Here is a 17,805-nt window from a genome sequence, read left to right on the forward strand (position 1 = left end):
TCAAGAGTCAGACACTTAACCAACTGAGCCACCCAGGCACCCTTCAATCAAAACCTAGAAACTAGGACATTTTTGAGAATTAAACTAGGGCAATAGGATAAACCTGAACTTGAATTGACTTGAATTGGCGCAAGGAAATTGGGATGGATGGTTTCATCCTATCTATAACCATTTTTTAAAACCTTCATAGGCATTCATATTTTGTTAAGCAAAATATTCATTTGTTACATAAAACATTATGCTTCATGCTTTTTTCTATTTATTTATTTATTTTTTATTATTTTTTTTTACATTTATTTTTTGAGAGACAGAGCACAAGTTGGGGAGGGGCAGAGAGAGAAGGAGACACAGAATCCGAAGCAGGCTCCAGGCTCCGAGCTGTCAACACAGAGCCTGACATGGGGCTCGAACTCACAAACTGTGAGATCATGACCTGAGCTGAAGTCGGATGCTTAACCGACTGAGCCACCCTGGCGCCCCTCTTGTTTTTTCATTTTTTAAAAGTTTGTTTGTTTGTTTGTTTGTTTGTTTGTTTTGAAAAAGAGAGTGAGAATGAGAGAGCATGTGGGAAGAGCAGAGAGGGGGTTAGAGAGGGTATCCCTGCTGTCAGGGCAGAGCCCTATGTGGAGCTCGAACTCAGGAACCAACAGATCAAGCCCTGAGCCAAAATCAAGAGTCAGACACTTAGCCAAATAGCCATCCAGGCACCCCTGTTTTTTCATTTAATTGAATATCCTGGAACTTCTTTCATATTAATATTGTTTTGGCTACCTACATAGAACCCCAACATTTTATGTACTCATTTGTTGATAGAGGGACATTGGGTTATTTCTAATCTTTTACCATTACAAACAACACTATAATGAATAATCTTGTGTAGTCAAGTCAATGTAATATTGCTAGATATTGTCAAATTCTCCTCCAAAAGAGCTGTAGCATTTGGTTTCTCGTGAAGGCAATATAACAGAACACCTGTTCCCTTACAACATTACCAAAGGCTTATGTTGTCAAACTTTTGCTGCTATTGTTACCAAAGTTTTGGATTTTTGTTAATTTGATAGGTAAGAAATGGTATATTTTTAAAATTTCATTATCTCGTATTACCAGTGAGATTGAGCATCTATTCATATGCTTAAGGATGATTTATATTTATTTATTTATTATTTTTTTTTTTAATTTTTTTTTTTTCAACGTTTTTTATTTATTTTTGGGACAGAGAGAGACAGAGCATGAACGGGGGAGGGGCAGAGAGAGAGGGAGACACAGAATTGGAAACAGGCTCCAGGCTCGAGCCATCAGCCCAGAGCCTGACGCGGGGCTCGAACTCACGGACCGCGAGATCATGACCTGGCTGAAGTCGGACGCTTAACCGACTGCGCCACCCAGGCGCCCCAAGGATGATTTATATTTATTTTTGTGTGCATTGTTTGTTCATATCTTTTGCCCATTTTGCTACTAGATTATTGGTATTTTTGTTCATTATTTAGAAGCTTAAAAATATATTAGGTATATAACCCCAACATCTGTGTTATAAATTTTAATTTTGTTTCACAGCTGATCATTTGTATTTTAACTTTCTTCGTTATTTTTTACCCTGAAAAGTTTTTTATTTTATGTTGTCAACTCTATCAGTGTTTGTTTCTAGATTTTGAGTCATAATCAGGATTTCCCTGTACTCCCAGATAATACTTGTATGGTTTTATTTGTTTATCTACATCTAGCTGCCTAATACATTTGGAATTCACCCTGGTTTATGTATGAACTATGGATCCAGTTTTTTCTTTTTCAAATAACTACCACTATTTATTTAAATATTATTTATAAAGGCATAAAGCTATTTAAAAGGCTCTCTCCCACTGATTTAAGATGCCACCTTTATCATATGCACTTTGCTTTATTTCTGGGTTTTCTCTGCTATGCCATCCATCTCTGTGTCTGTTCGTGCATCAAAACCACACTGTTTTGGGGCACCTGGCTGGCCCAGTCAGTAGCACATATGATTCTTGGTATTGTGAGTTTGAGCCTCATGTTGGATGGAAAGATTACTTAAAAATAAAATCTTTAAAAAAATTGGAGAAAACCACATTGTTGTATTTATAGAGGCCTTGTACATATCTTAATATCTATTAAGGTTCGGCATCCATCCGTCGTTCTTCTACCCAGAGTATATTAATTTCAAGTGTACACGTGTACACACTACAGTTGATAAGAGGATTCTTTTCTTCCCTTTCGACGTGCAAGAGACTTCCCACACAGGCTTAGCTCTTGAAAACTGATTCTTGGGGTGCCTGGGTGGCTCAGTCGGTTGAGCGGCCGACTTCAGCTCAGATCACGATCTCGCAGTCCGTTAGTTCGAGCCCCACGTCGGGCTCTGTGCTGACAGCTCAGAGCCTGGAGCCTGCTTCCGATTCTGTGTCTCCCTCTCTCTGACCCTCCCCTGTTCATGCTCTGTCTCTCTCTGTCTCAAAAATAAATAAACGTTAAAAAAAAAAAAACTGATTCTCCCGAAAGTTATTAATATATTAAACACAAAGAATGCTGACTTCATTAATTAGGCTACTTTTTGTTTTCTGTGAGTTTTTTTGTTTTTCGTTTTTTGTGTTTTTTTGCCCTAAAGTACAGAAACAGACCATTGACAATATTAAGTTTTTGTGTAAATGAAATGCTCTATTTTATATTCTGGATTTGGCATTAGCCTGTACTTTTAGAATAATGCGCAGCAAAAACAAGTGGGCCTAACTATTGTTCTATAATTTCACATAAATGGAATCATACAGTATCACATAGTGGTTTAAAATGCATTTTAGAAAATTATTAAATGATGTGTAATATAATAGACTCTTTACTTAAACCAAAAAAGTAAAATTATCCTTTTTTTTTTTTTTTTTTGCAAGCAAAAAGAGGTTTATTCGGGAATAGCAGAGAATTGCAATTTGGGACATGCAAGCTACAGCAAAACCATAGGCAAGTGTGGAGAACAAAGGAGAGGAACACTCTTGTCTGGAGGACAGGGAGGTGTTGGGGGTACTCTTGTAAACAAAAAGTCTGCTGGAGTAAACTAAGAGTTGAAAGTGCAGTGGCTTCTCACTGGCTGAGTTGAGACAGTCTCTCATTATCTGGGCCATTGCTGGGGGAGAAGAAAACCTTCTCCTTCTGGGGTAGCAAAGTATAGGCTTCTTCTTATAGGGATTGCCATGGGCTGTAAGGAGTGGTTTGGTGTGAGAGCTCTCCTTTCTGGCCTCCTGAATAAAATGTGAAGTTTTCTTTATTAATTTTCACACTCCTTTAAGAAATTTTAACTTTGAGCCGTGTTTGATGTGCATTTAAAAATTGAATTCATGACCAATGTTAAATTATAAGAAAAAATGAGTAACTTTCACCAATGAAGAAAAAACATAGCAACCATCACCTTTTTCATTTTTGAACACTTTTTTTTAAGTTTATTTATTTATTTATTTATTTTGAGAGAGAAAGACAAAGCACATAAGTAGGGGAGGGGCAGAGAGAGAGAGAGAGAGAGAGAGAGAGAATCCCAATTAGGCTCCATGCTATCAAAGCCTCCCACACAGGCCCAATCCTATAAATTGTGAGATCATGACCTCAGCCAAAATCAAGTTGGACACAGGGGCACCTGGGTAGCTCAGTTGGTTAAGTGTCAGACTTTGTCTCAGGGCATGGTTCATGGGCTCGAGCCCCGAGTTGGCTCTGTGCTGACAGCTCAGAGCCTGGAGCCTGCTTTGGATTCTGTGTCTTCCTCTCTCTGTCCCTCCCCAGTTCACACTCTGTGTGTCTCTCTCTCAAAAATAAACATTAAAAAGAAAAAAAAAAGTTGGATGCTTCACTGACCGAGCCACCCTGGTGCCCCTCTTTGAACACTTTAAACAAGTGAGATACTCAATATGTCTCATGGAACACTGGAATTCAGTGATGTACTGTTTTGATAATGTTGATTTGGAAACACTAGATTCTTTCTGATACTGAGGCCACTTTCGGTACTTAATGAAACTATTATATGCAAAACAAAACAAACAAACAAACAAAAAAACACAGGATGCCTGCGTGGCTCAGTCAGTTAAGCGTCCAACTCTTGATTTCACCTCAGGTCATGATCTCAAGGTCTTGAGATACGGCTCCAGGCTGGACAAAGAGCCTGCTTGGGATTCTCTCTCTCCTTCTGCCCCTCTCCTCACACTCTTTCTCTCTCTCAAAAAAAAAACAAAAACAAAATATTATATGTTCCAAGACGAGGCTGGGAAGCCTGCTGAAAAACTGCTTACCAACAAAAACTTGTTGAAAGATAAATGCCACCCTATTTCAGAGATACCACATCTCACCCAGGTGAGAGAAAAGCCTAAGAGAACTGCAAAAGAAGGTGGGACCTGTTAGGTAAGAGGCAGCACCTGCAAAACCCAGGAAAACAAGATTAGACAGCTATGCACTTGATACTTGGAACACAACCTTGAGCCTTAAGATAGGCTCTGCCACCCTGTAGATCACATGTTTCTTCTGTAATTCTCCTTTATTTGCCTTATGAATTCCTTGAACTCTGCTTTGAATTCACGGCCACAGTTCTAGTACTAACTTCACTGGGTCTTGGCCTCTCCCTTTTGGGGCATCCACGCTTTTTGTTATGACTGTGCCTTTTTTTATTTAAAAAATTTTTTTAATGTTTATTTTTGAGAGAGGGAAGGAGAGAGAAACAGAGTGCAGGTGGGGGGAGGGCAGAGAGAGAGAGAAGATCTAGAAACCAAAGCAGGCTCCAGACTCTGGGCTGTCAGTGCAGGGCTTAACATGGGGCTTGAACCCACAGACTGCAAGATCATGATCTGAGCCAAAGTCGGAGACTTAACCAAGTGAGCCAGCCCAGCACCCATAGCTGTGACTTTTGTAGCTCAGATCAGATCTAGGTGTACTCATTGGCTACCACACAGATTTCTCTTTTGCTTCATACCAGCATGTTACTTTCTAATATTAAAGAACATATATGTGCTAAGAGTTCAACCAAAATACTAGTATAGGAAATTGGGGTTTTTTAGTTATTTTTGTTCATTTGTTTTTTGAGAGACAGAGTGTAGGAGCGGCTGAGAAAGAGAGGGAGAGAGAGAATCCCAAGCAGGCTCCATGCCGTTAGCATGGAGTCTGATGCTCAGTTTCACAAACCATGAGATCATGACCTAAGTTGAAACCAAGAGTCGGATGCTTAACCTACTGAGCTACCTAGGTACCCCATTTTTAGTTATTTTTAGGTATGGTCAAATTATATTCCTAGTTCAGGAAGACATAAATAAAGTTAGAGTACAGCACAAAGTGCCTTGGGTGAAAATAAATGACTTTAGGTCCCTACCCTATGTTATCGTGTTTTTGTTTTAATTTTTATTTACTTACTTTTTATTGAGGCGTAGTTGATGCACAGTGTTACATTAGTTTCAAGTGTACAAATAGTGATTTGACAACTTTGTACATTAAGCTCTGCTCCCCACAGGTGTAGCTACCATCTGTCACCATACAGTGCTATTAAAATACCATTGACTATATTTCCTATGCTGTATCATTCGTCCTTTTGTGACATGTTCATTCGATAACTGGAAGCCTGTACCTACCATTCCCCTTCCCCTATTTTTGCCCGTCCCTCCGTCCTCCTCCCTTCTGGTAACCATCAGTTTGTTCTATGTGTTTATGAGTCTGTTGTTGATTTTTTTTGTCTGTTTGTTTGATTTTTAGATGCCACATATAAGTGAAATCATATGGTATTTGTCTTTCTCTGACTTATTTTACTTAGCATAATAACATCTAGGTCCAACCATGTTGCAATTCATTTTTATGGCTAATATTCCGTTGTGTATATGTAGTACTCTTCTTCATCCGTTCACCTACCAGTAGAAACTTGGGTTGCTTCTATATTGTGCCTATTGTAAATAATGCTGCAATAAACATAGGGGTGCACGTGTCTTTTTGAATTAGTGTTTTCATTTTCTTTGATCCGGTAAGTGGGATTACTGGATCATATAGCATTTCTAATTTTAATTTTTTTAGTAACCTCCATACTGTTTCCAACAGTGGCTGCATCAATTTACATTCCCAGCAACAGTGCATGAAGGTTCCCTTTTCTCCACATCCTTGCCAATACTTGTTATTTCTTGTCTTTTTTTAAATTTATTTGTCTTTATTTATTTATTTATTTTGAGAGAGAGAGAGAGAGAGCATGCACGTGCAAGCAGGAGAGGGGCAGAGAGAGAGGGAGAGACATAATGTGACGTGGGGCTTGATCTCATGAACCATGAGATCATAACCTGAGCCAAAATCAAGAGTCAAATGCTTAACTGACTGAGCCACACAGGTGCCCCTTTTGTCTTTTTTTTTTTAAACACCTTGCTCTTTTTTTTGTTTTGAATTTTTTTTTGAATGTTTATTATTTATTTTTGAGAGACAGACACAGAGCATGAGGAAGGGAGGGGCAGAGAGAGAGGGAGACACAGAAGCTGAAGCAGGCTCCAGGCTCTGAGCTGTCAGCACACAGCCCGATGTGGGGCTCGAACTCACGAACTATGAGATCATGACCTCAGCTGAAGTCGGACACTTAACCAACTGAACTACTCAGGTGCCCCTTGTCTTTTTGATAGTAGCCATTCTGACTAGTGGGAAGTGATATCTCATTGTGGTTTTCATTTCCATTTCCCTCATGATTAGTGATGTTCAGCATCTTTTCTTGTGTCTTGGCCATTTGTATGTCTTCTTTGGAAAAATGTCTCTTCAAGTCCTCTGCCCATTTTTAAACTGGATTATTTGTTTTTTAGGTGTTGAGTTGTATAAGTTCTTTATATATTTTGGATATTAACCCCTTATCAGTTATATTATTTATATATCTTCTCCCATTCACTAGGTTGCCTTTTTGTTGATGGTTTCCTTTGCTGGGTAAGATCTTTTTATTTTGGTGTAGTCCCACTAGTTTGTTTTTGCTTTCGTCTCCCTTGCCTCAGGAGACATATCTAGAAAAATGTTGCTAAGGGAAACATGTCCAGGAGATTATTGTCTGTGTTTTCTTCTAGGAGCTTTCTGGTTTCAGGTCTCACACGTAGATCTTTCACCCATTTTGAGTTTATTTTTGTATATTTTGTGAGGAAGCTAACCAGTTTCATTCTTTTGCATGTAGCTCTCCAGTTTTCCCAGCACTGTTTATTGAAGAAACTTTTCTTTTCTCCATTTATATTCTTGCCTCCTTTGCTTATAGATCAATTGACATATAGATGTGGGCTCTCTATTCTGTTTCATTGAGCTATGCATCTATTTTTGTGTCAGTTTCATACTGTTCTGATTACTACAGCTTTGTAGTATGTTTTGAAATCTGGGATTGTGATACTTCCAGCTTTGTTCTTCTTTCTCAAGATTGTTTTGGCTCTTTGAAGTCTTTTGTGGTTCCATACAAATTTTAAGATTGTTTGTTCTAGTTTTGTGAAAAATACTATTGGTATTTTGTTAGGGATTGCATTGAATCTGTATATTGCTTTGGGTAGTATGGACATTTTAACAATATTAATTCTTCCAACCATGGTTTATTTTTCCATTTATTTGTGTTTTCTTCAATGTCTTTCATCACTGTTTTACAGTTTTCAGAGTACGGGTCTTTAATCTTCCTGGTTAAGTTAATCCCTTGGTATTTTATTCTTTTTGATGCAACTATAAAGGGAATTGTTTTCTTAATTTCTCTTTCTGCTTTATCATTATTAGTGTATAGAAATGCAACAGATTTCTATGTGTTAATTTTGTATCCTACAGTAAACACTTATTTTTAAATCCTTACTGACAAATATGATTTTCCATTTTATGGAAAATTTCCATTTTCCATTTCCTTTTAAAATATTCAGAGTATTTAAGAAAACAATGCATATTATTTAGATACATCATGGTTTCCATCAAATCCAACCATTTTAAGTGTTGCATTTGATTTAATACATATGCCAGAATTGATATGTCAAGGAACATAGGCTTTTTTTTACTTGGTTTTATTTTGCTTAATGATGTTTGCTTGGCTCTGATGTTTGTAATTGTTACCCAACAAGTACTTAAGGACACTGAAGACTAAAGTCATATGTGCCTATTCAGAGTTCACTTTTAAAGCTGATTTATTGATTTAGAAAGTAATAAGTAACAAAACTGAGTTTAATTTATCCATGTGACAAATAGCCCAGGGGCTAATTCCAAAATGATTCCAGTCACAATTTTCTGTTAGTAATAGTAGCTGCTTACTTAGAGTGAATTTTCTTCAAAGATGGTCATTAAATATCCTTGTCTTTCCTTTCAACGCACTGTAATCTGTTACATATATCAAATATGAGTCATGGAATAATAACATTCAGGAACAAGTTCAATTACCTTTTTTTTCCAAAATAAAGCTATGTTAGGTAATTGTTTTTTATTTAAGTTTTTTTTTCATAACTATACCTTTTTTTCTAAATTAACCTTTAAAAGAAAAGGATTCTCTTTTGTGATACCCATTGGACTATTATTTTTAGAAATGATAATTGGTCTCACATTTCTAGACCAAATTGCTTATTATTTAAAATTCCCTTCAGTTGTCATAAAAGCAGGTTTGGGAATTGCATTATGAAGTTATTTTGCTTTTGTATTTGTATATGAGCCCCAGACAAAGCAAGGGGCCTGCTTTCATTTAAACGATTTTTAAAGTCACTCATGGGCATAGTTCACCTTCCTTATCCAAGAAAGAACTTTTGAGTTTGTTTGTAGTGTATGTCCTATATATCTTCTGCCTTTTAAAAATATCTTTTACAAAAATTTTTTAAGTGTATTTATTTTGATGATGAGGTTTAGTGGGGTTCATGGGGTCCAGAGCTGATGACCAAGATAGAATTCTTGAAGACGTCTTTGATGCAAAAAGGTGATTTTATTGAAGCACGGGAACAGGATCCACGGGCAGGAAGAGCTGCCCCAGACCTTGAGGAGAGACTGCTTATATACTATGGAGTTGGTGGGAGGTCAAGTCCAGGGGGAAGTTTCCAGTGAGATTTTCATATGCTAAAGAAGACGCACAGGATAGTGGAGCCCTAGCTATTGTCAAGTGATAGTTGTTTTCCCTCTAGCAAAGCATTAGCATTAAGACAGTAGGGAGTTCCTGGAGAAAAGTTTTACTCTGCCAGCCTCAAGTATTTGTCAGTGGGCTACAGGTTACAAGGAAATTTAATTCTATCTGCCATTTCCTTCTGCCTTTGATTCCCACATCACTATGGAGGAGTGATGGAGACTTACGTCCTGCAGGTCTATGATCTCTATCAGTTAACCATTTGTTTTTTCCCTTTCCTGTGTTCTTGGGCAGCCAGGAGTCCCCAAGGAATATCACACATATCTCATCTAGGTGGGGGGTGGGGGGGTGGGGTGGGAGTGTCAGCTTGCCTTTTGTTCCCTCATCACTGAGAAAGAGAGAGAACATGAGCAGGGGAGGGGCAGAGAGAGAGAATCCCAAGCAGGCTCCACACTGTCAGCACAGAGCCCAGCACGTGGTTCCATCTCACCAACAATGAGATTGTGATCTGAGTCCAAATCAATAGTCAGACGCTTAACCAACTGAGCCCCCCAAGCGCCCCTAAAAAGACGTCTTAAAAGGGTATCCTGCTCCAGTACAGTGAGCACACTTTGCACTCAGATTTTGGTTTCTAATATCATTCTCCAATAAGAGAATAGGGAGCCAGACTCCTTGGAGAAACAAACAGCTGGTTCTAACACTGAGGCAGGAAATAAAGAAGATAAGCCTGGAACATACTATAGTGCCAAAAGATAAGGAAGTGCTAAAAAAAAAAAAAAGATACCCATATTGATTGATGTGTGAGTGTCCTGGTGGCTAAAAATAAGCAACAAAATAAAGTAATACTGGATCATAACTAACAGTATAAAATAAGTATTCATGAGTCTACACTGATATAAATATTTGATTAAATAAATTAATTAGTGGAAGAGAAGAGACAGATCTCCAAGGCAGAATTCAAAATAACTATGTAGATGGTCTGCCCTCGAGAAGCTGGAGCAGAACTGCACCCTGCGTAGGTTTGGGCTGCTCATAGTCACTTCCCTCTAAATGGTGTGGTGGCAGGGTGGGGGAGAGTAACTTTGCAGTGGAGAAATCTTACACTATTTCAGCCAGGTGGTCAAGGTCAGCATCAGAAGCCATAGATCTTGTTGGTAGTGTGTAGCTTTGATTTAATTTGACGAAAATAGCACTTTACCTCTGTAGCCTTCCTCCCAATAGCCCATAACCTGACTCTTATTGTGAGAAGAACATTAGACAAATTCTAAAAGTGGGGTGTTCTACAAAATACCTGCCTAGTACTACTCAAAACTGTCAAAGTCATTAAAAACTAGTAAAATTGAGAAACTACCACAGCCAGGAGGAGCCTAAAGAGACATAATGGCTAAACAGAGTGTGACATCCTAAAAGGGATCTTGGAACAGGAAAAGGATATTAGGTAAATACTATAGAAATCTGAAAAAAGTATGGACTTTATTTAATAATAATGTATCAATATTGGTTCATTAATTTTAACAAAAGTACCATACTATATACGATGCTAATAATAGGGGACACTAAGTGTAGGGGTATTAGTTATACTCTGTACTGTCTTTTCAATTTTTCCATAAAACTGTTCTAAAAAAGTCTGTTAAGAGAAAGTGACTCTGGGAAGAGTGTGTCTCAACCAGCACTTGGATTCAGCTGCTTCATTTCCAACATGGAAGAAACTTACATCAATTCCCTGGACGCTGAGAAGCTATTATAATTCCCCTATGATAAAAACCACCAGATCAGGGCCTGCAGTGCAGAAATAATCTTCCTGTGCAGAAATAATCATCTTGATGTCGCAAACAAATTGGCTACTTGTCCCTTCAGAAATAATCATCTTACCAAGTGCAGAAATAATCATCCTGATGTCGCAAACAAATTGGCTACTTGTCCCTTCAATGCTCGCCACCGGTTACTCGGGCCGAAATCAGCCACTATATATCAAGCTGTGACGATAAAAGTCGTATTGAGCAGGATGTTGTCAACCAAACCAGGAACCTTGGACAAGAGACTCTGGCCGAGAGCACCTGGCAGTGCCCCTCCTTGCGATGAAGACTGGGATAAAGATCTGTGGGAACAGACCAGCACCCCATTTGTCTGGGGCACAGCCAACTACTGTGGCAGCAACAGCCCTGCAAGCAACATAGTTATGGAATATAAGAGTAACCTGGCTTCAGGCATGTGTATTCCCAAGTCTCTGCTGTATGTTCTGCCATGGAAAAACAATGACAATGAACAGTAACTGAATATCTATTTCATCAAATGCCAGACCCTAGAATACTCTTGCTTCTTCCTGCTACCAATGGGTTCTTCATTTTTTTCCCTCCTAATCTAATTATAGAAAGGTAAATTGTGACTTTCAAACTGACAAGTACCTTTTTCTGTTTTCCTCCCTGCTTTGACTTTCATTCATTTGATGCAGGAAAGAACCCTGAAACTCAGAAGAACTATTTCAAATAAAGCATCAACATAGATTTAAAAAAAAGTCTGTTAAAAAATAGGTTACAGAGGAAAATAGCATGGACAATATGATCTTATGTAAATTTTATTCATGCATCTAATTCTCAAAATAAAGAGACTTTATTCATGTCAACATAAAGAAACTTTAGGATTTTTGTTGGACATACACTAAATTTACAGATACATTTTTGGAGTGTTGATATAGCTTTTTTTTTTTAAGTTTATTTATTTGTTTTGAGAGAGAGAGAAAGAATGCATGCAGGAGAGGGGCAGAGAGAGAGGGAGAGAGAGAATTCCAAGTAGGCTCCACACTGTCAGTGCAGAGCCCAATGCGGGGCTCAATCCCATGAACCATGAGATCATGACCTGAGTCAAAATCAAGAGTTGGATGCTTAACCGACCGAGCCACCCAGATGCCCCAGAGTGTTAATATAGTTTTAATGTTGAATCTTCCTACCCATAAGAATGGTATTGCTTTCTACTTAATATCTTTCTGTCTTTAATGTCTTTCAATAAAGATTTATTGTTAAAACAAAAAAAAAATTATCCCTCCCACCCCACCTCCTCCGCTCCCCCTCCTGTTTCCCTCTTCCCCTCCTCCTCTTCCTCCTCTTTGTAACCATCCTCCTTCTCTCCCTGCTCCTCGCCACGGTTATGCTTTTGACCCAAGTGACAGCCTACTGTATTCCTAAGGCGAAGTACCAGTGGCGGGGAGAGGGACTGACTTCTCTCTGTAGCCTTACGCCTCTCCTTCTCAAAGTCCTTCCACAAAGATGTCTCGGGCCCTCTGGTGTGCCAGCAAGTCGGAGACACGGCTGGGTGCTAGCACCAAGGGCTACCTAGTCTGGTGGGCTGGGACCCCGGCAGCATTCCTGGTTGTTGAGGAAGTTACATGTTAAAGTGGCGTCACCTTTGACCACCTTCCCTATCATCTCAAGGTCACGCATTCACACTTTTTCCAGCATGGTTTTACGGTCACGCAATGCATTCCTTTAACCTTAATGAGAAGGTGACACTTTTGGAGCATGTAATTACAGAAAGAGGTGTCCTTCCTTTTCTCCCCATCCCCTGCTCACTAGACCAAAAAGAAAAAAAAAATTAAGTTTAAAATGTTTATCAGTGAATTAAACAAACGACAGTAGTTTTGTTGATATTGTAAAATTTGGAGAGATCAGATGAGATTCTGCTGTTGAATGAATTAATTATAGTTAATTAGTGCATCTTTAGTTCAAGATGTCTTGATTCTTAGACCATGCATTCCATATATACTATATGACTCCCTAAAGAGTTTTGTCTAGTGGAACACTTCTTAATTCTTTTTTAAAAAGTCAGTGTAGCAGTGTCCAAATTGGATTACTAGTCAGCCAAGGAATACTTTCTAAAAAACTAATAGCTAATGCTTATATAACATCTGTATATGTCGAGTACTTTCCATGTATTAATTTGGTCCTTACAACAAACCTAAGGAGTATGAGAATGTTATTATCCTTCATCTGTTTGACAGATGTTTCCTTGAGGAAACATCTGAGAGTTTAAATGACCTCCCTAAGGTTAGACAACTAGTCTGAAAGAAAGCTGGGACTCAAGCCTGGTAGTCTGGTTTTCAAGTCCGTGCTCTGTGACCTGTTCTGCTGTACTACTTCTTGTATGTTACACATTATGTGTTACTCAGCTTCCTGTGAAGATGAAGGCAAAGCTGGTGTCCTTCTAAAATCGTACAACACAGTAGCTTTCATTTGTAGCCATTATAACTGTCACTTTTAAGCTAGTATATGATGTTGGACTTAATAGGTATTTACAACTATTAATTTTTCATGATCTCTGTAGATAATTGGGCTTGGGCATAAAGCTGTATTCTGTGAACTCCAAATTTTCTCTTGGATTTAGCCAGACCATCTGAGAACTGCATACTTAGACTACATTGTTATGGCCCTTCCTAATGTTGTCTCTGCCCTACTAGGCAATATGTGTTGAGTCTGCATTGAAAGGCATCATATCGCTATGACAACTCGTGAGAGGACAGATGGTGGTGGGATTTTTATGTTTATGAAAACAGGGCATGAGTTCTAAAAGATTAAGGAAAGCTGCTCTAGACAACGCATGTCCCTGTTTCTCAGTTTCAGTCACTATTTGTCTCACCAGTGGCCTTTTTGGCCTCTGTGCTGACAGCTGAGAGCCTGGAGCCTGTTTTGGATTCTGTGTCTCCCCCTCTCTCTCTGCCCCTTCCCCACTCGCGCTCTCTGTCTCTCAAAAATAAATAAAAGTTAAAAAAATCGGGGTGCCTGGGTGGCTCAGTCTGTTGAGCATCCGACTTCGGCTCAGGTCATGATCTCACAGCTTGTGAGTTCGAGCCCCGCGTCAGGCTCTGTGCTGACGGCTCAGAGCCTGGAGCCTGCTTCGGATTCTGTGTCTCCCTCTCTCTCTCTGCCCCTTCCCTGCTCATGCTATGTCTCTCTCTGTCAAAAATAAATAAACATTTTTTTTTAATTTTTTTAAAATTTAAAAAATAAGCTATTTCCTCAAGACGGGCATTGCACTTAAGTATGCAGCAAGTATTTTTTGCATGTTTCCCAGTTCATCACACAGAATATTAAAAAGTCATGTATTCAAGGATCTCTACTTAATGAAACTAATAATTTTTATTTGCTCCATTAAGCATTGTCTTAAGTGAAATGAGCCTTTAAAAACAAACTAAAACTGTATTTGGTGGTGAAGAACACAATGACTGCTGATAACAGTTTGGTACCACTGCCTTGATTCAAGCTAAGTTGCCAAATGTTCTGCTCATCATTACTTTTGTGTCATCAGTGCTGACATCAGACCTGTGAAACAAATGAACGAAGTCTTGTGAAATTACTTTGACTGTATGATTCCTCTGAAAGGATCCTGGAGACTCCACAAAGTTCTTAGACTGTTCTTTGGGAACTGCTATTCAAATCTATCCTTTTTTTTAAATCTGAAATATATTCAGTTTTTTAAAGAAAACTCCTAAGGAAGCAACAATTTTGCACATCTAAGTACGTCATTTAAGGTGAAAGTACTGTGTTGAATTTTAGGAAAATATAGAAAAGAAGGACCTTTGATATCAACTACTATTAACACATATGTATTTTCCTCTAAAATATAATTTAAAAACTAAAATTACTATTTACATACAGTAAATTCAAACAACATAAGAAAGTATATATATGAAATGTCTCCCTTCTTTATACCACCCATACCTCTTTCTAAAGTTGAATATTCCTCATACATACTTCCAATAAAGACATTTTATTTTATAAAAGTATAATAAACAGAATCCAAGATACCTTTAATTTTTTTAATGTTTATTTGTTTACTTTTGAGAGAGAGAGAGAGAGAGAGAGCACAAGCAGGGGAGAGGCAGAGAAAGAGAGAGAGAGAGAGAGAGAGAGAGAGAGAGAGAGAGAGAATCCGAAGCAGGCTCCAGGCTCTGAGCTGTCAGCACACACAATGTGGGGCTCAAACCCACAAACTGTGAAATCACGACCTGAGCCAAGGTCAGACACTTAACCAACTAACTGTGCCACCCAAGTACTCCTGAATCCAAGATACCTTTAGAATAATTTTACTTTTACTTAGAGTAGAAGGCATCTTTTAATAATTTTTTTTCATTTAGGGAAAACAGGTGAATGATAAGTCTCAAAGAGCTTTTTTTCCTCCTTTTGTCAGTACTGGAAAGTTCTAATTTTTTAGAGTTAAAAAGAGTCTGTCTCCAACAAGCTTTAGAAATCAGTAACTTTAGTTAACCATCATTAACAAAAGATTGATGTGTACCACTTAATATATCAAAATATGTTTTAAGTGCAGTGGCTAAAGATCCAAGTTTGAAAACAGATCAGTATGGCCCAATGTTAGTGATGAAGAGGAAGGGTGGAGGGAGATGAATGGGAGAGGTGGGTAAGGACTAGGTCTTGGAGGCCAGGAAGGGAATTTGGATTGTACCCTAAGTATAATGGAAACCAACTGGAGAGGATGCATTGGTAATATCCGAATTACATTTTTTAAATGACCATTCTGGATACCTCTGCACAAAAGACAGACTTTAGGGTGTGAAGAGAGGAGACGGGGGATCAGTTAGAAGGTGGTTGTGGTAGTTGAAGTCACAGATGATAGTAGAGTAGACTAGGATTATTGACATTAGTGGAGATGGTGAGGCTCAGATTCAGAAAATATTTTGCATGTAAGTTGTCAGAGTATGGTTTGAACTGGATGTAAGATATAAGGAAAGAAGGGAATTAATGCTAGACCTATGAGTTGTATGACTGAGGTGGGGTGGATTTACAAACCCTATCACTAAGGGGGTCTAGCAACAAAAGACCAGGGTATTAGGGGGATCTTCAGTGTGAATATTGAAATTGTCAACAATGACAGTGGGTCTAGGGGTGGAAATGAAGTGGTGATCCAGGTATTGAAGTTATTGGTTAGTGAGGAAGAAGTATGCCTGAGTGTTCAGAAGTTAATAGCCAAAAGGAGGGATAACAGATAGCAAAATTCAGTAACATGCATTTTAAAGGTCTAGAGTTTCTGAGGGAGAATGGAAGATAGAGTTTAAAATCCATCAAAATACAGTGCTTCTAGGTCTAGTCAAAATTTGATGGGGACTTGGTCTAGAGTGATAGCAGAGGAGATGAACAAATGTGGCCTAACTGGAAAAACAATTGGATTAACTTGACCATACTTGGTGACACCTTGGGAGTGGGAATTGAGAAATGAGAGCCAAAGTAGCCTCTGGGATTCTGGCTTGTGTGACTGGATAAATTGTGACACAGACCAAGAAAGAGAATGCCTATAATAATGCCCAGGTATGTTGGGGAAGATGACTGGGACAGTTGAGTTTGAGGAGCATATAAGGTTTTCAAGTGGAGATGCCTTATAGGAAGTTGGATACAAGAGATTCTGGGGAAAACGAGATGGAAGAGGGAATGGGGGAGAGGTCAAGAGCCAGAGTGCAAGAAAAAGCAAAAGAAAATATGATTCATCACATTTTCATACCCTTAAAGCAAATGTGACTTCTGGTTCAAACACAGTGGTCTATTTTCACACATGCTCTCCCTTGTACTTTTTAAACTCCAGTAAAATGAAATAAAAGAATACAACTGGAAATGAACTTTAACAACAAAGAGAAAGAGAAATTGGAGAAATACCTAAAAGGAAGATGGAGAATCTTGCTATTTAGTAAACAGATTGGAAGCAACACCAAAACAATTTGCAGAAAAGGGGGTTATGGCAGGGTGAGGAATGACTTTCCTAACTAAACCCCCCAGTGAATCTTCAGGCTCAGCTTTGACTTTTGTGTCATGTAAGAATGAGAAATAGACGTGAAAATAGAAAGGTTATTTAAAGATGTGTCTAAAGAACAGCTGTATGATTTGATAACCTACCCCCTCTCTCATTCTTCATATAAAACATTCAGAATAACCCAGGTTAAAAAAAAAATGGAGAGATTCTCTCTAGAGAAATGGAAGGAATTAAGTTGAAAGGACTACAAGCACTGGTGCGTGGTTGGCACACCAGAGTCAAGAGCCCCTCATTCAGGCATTGCAGGAGAGGAAATGTCTCCAGCCTAAAAACCAGACCTGTGAACAAAGTACAGCAAGTACCTTGAAGGAAAGAACACGGTACAGCAGCAGACCAGCTGACCATGGAGGAAATCTTTAGGAAATAAATCTTTAAGAAAACTGATGGCTATATTTTGGAGGAATTTGAGAATACATATTATATTTTATTATTATATTATAAAAAACAGAACAAGAAAGCATTTGCAAATTTAAAATTTGATTAGAAAAATTGTAAATTAAGAGGGGTTGGAAATAACATTGGAATGTCATAGAAATATAGAGCAAACAGACAGATGGGAAATATGACGGAAAAGTAGATACTCCAGAAAAGAATCAAAAATAGGAGGAAAGAAGCTGTCAAAGAAATAATAGAAGAAAACTTCCCAAGGCTGAGAAAAAAACATGCATCGTTAGACTGGAAGAATCTACAGAATGCAGAACAAGATGAATGAGAAAACACCTACATCTAAACACAGCCTCCTATAAGTCTTCCAATTGCCAAGTTAAATAATATTCTGAAAGATCTCAGAAATAACAATAGAGTGTATGTACAAGGAATAAGAATTACACTGCAAGGGCACCTGGCTGGCTCAGTTGGCAAAGCATGCGACTCTTGATCTCAAGGTTGTGAGTTCAAGCCCCACTTTGGGCATGGAGCCTACTTAAAATAAAATAAATCATGCGAGTAGAAAACCAGAGTCA

General features: G+C 38.4%; 1 protein-coding gene and 1 pseudogene across 2 annotated transcripts in view; both read left to right on the plus strand.

The window, feature by feature from the left end:
- TWSG1 (twisted gastrulation BMP signaling modulator 1) overlaps nucleotides 1-17,805 on the plus strand; it is a 72,969-nt gene that overhangs the window by 42,910 nt on the left and 12,254 nt on the right. The gene's annotated exons all lie outside the window — the stretch shown is intronic.
- Nucleotides 9,407-11,538, plus strand: LOC131490388 (gametocyte-specific factor 1-like; annotated as a pseudogene).

The sequence above is a fragment of the Neofelis nebulosa genome, chromosome 11 (genome assembly GCF_028018385.1).
Source record: "Neofelis nebulosa isolate mNeoNeb1 chromosome 11, mNeoNeb1.pri, whole genome shotgun sequence".
Taxonomy (NCBI): Eukaryota; Metazoa; Chordata; class Mammalia; order Carnivora; family Felidae; genus Neofelis; species Neofelis nebulosa.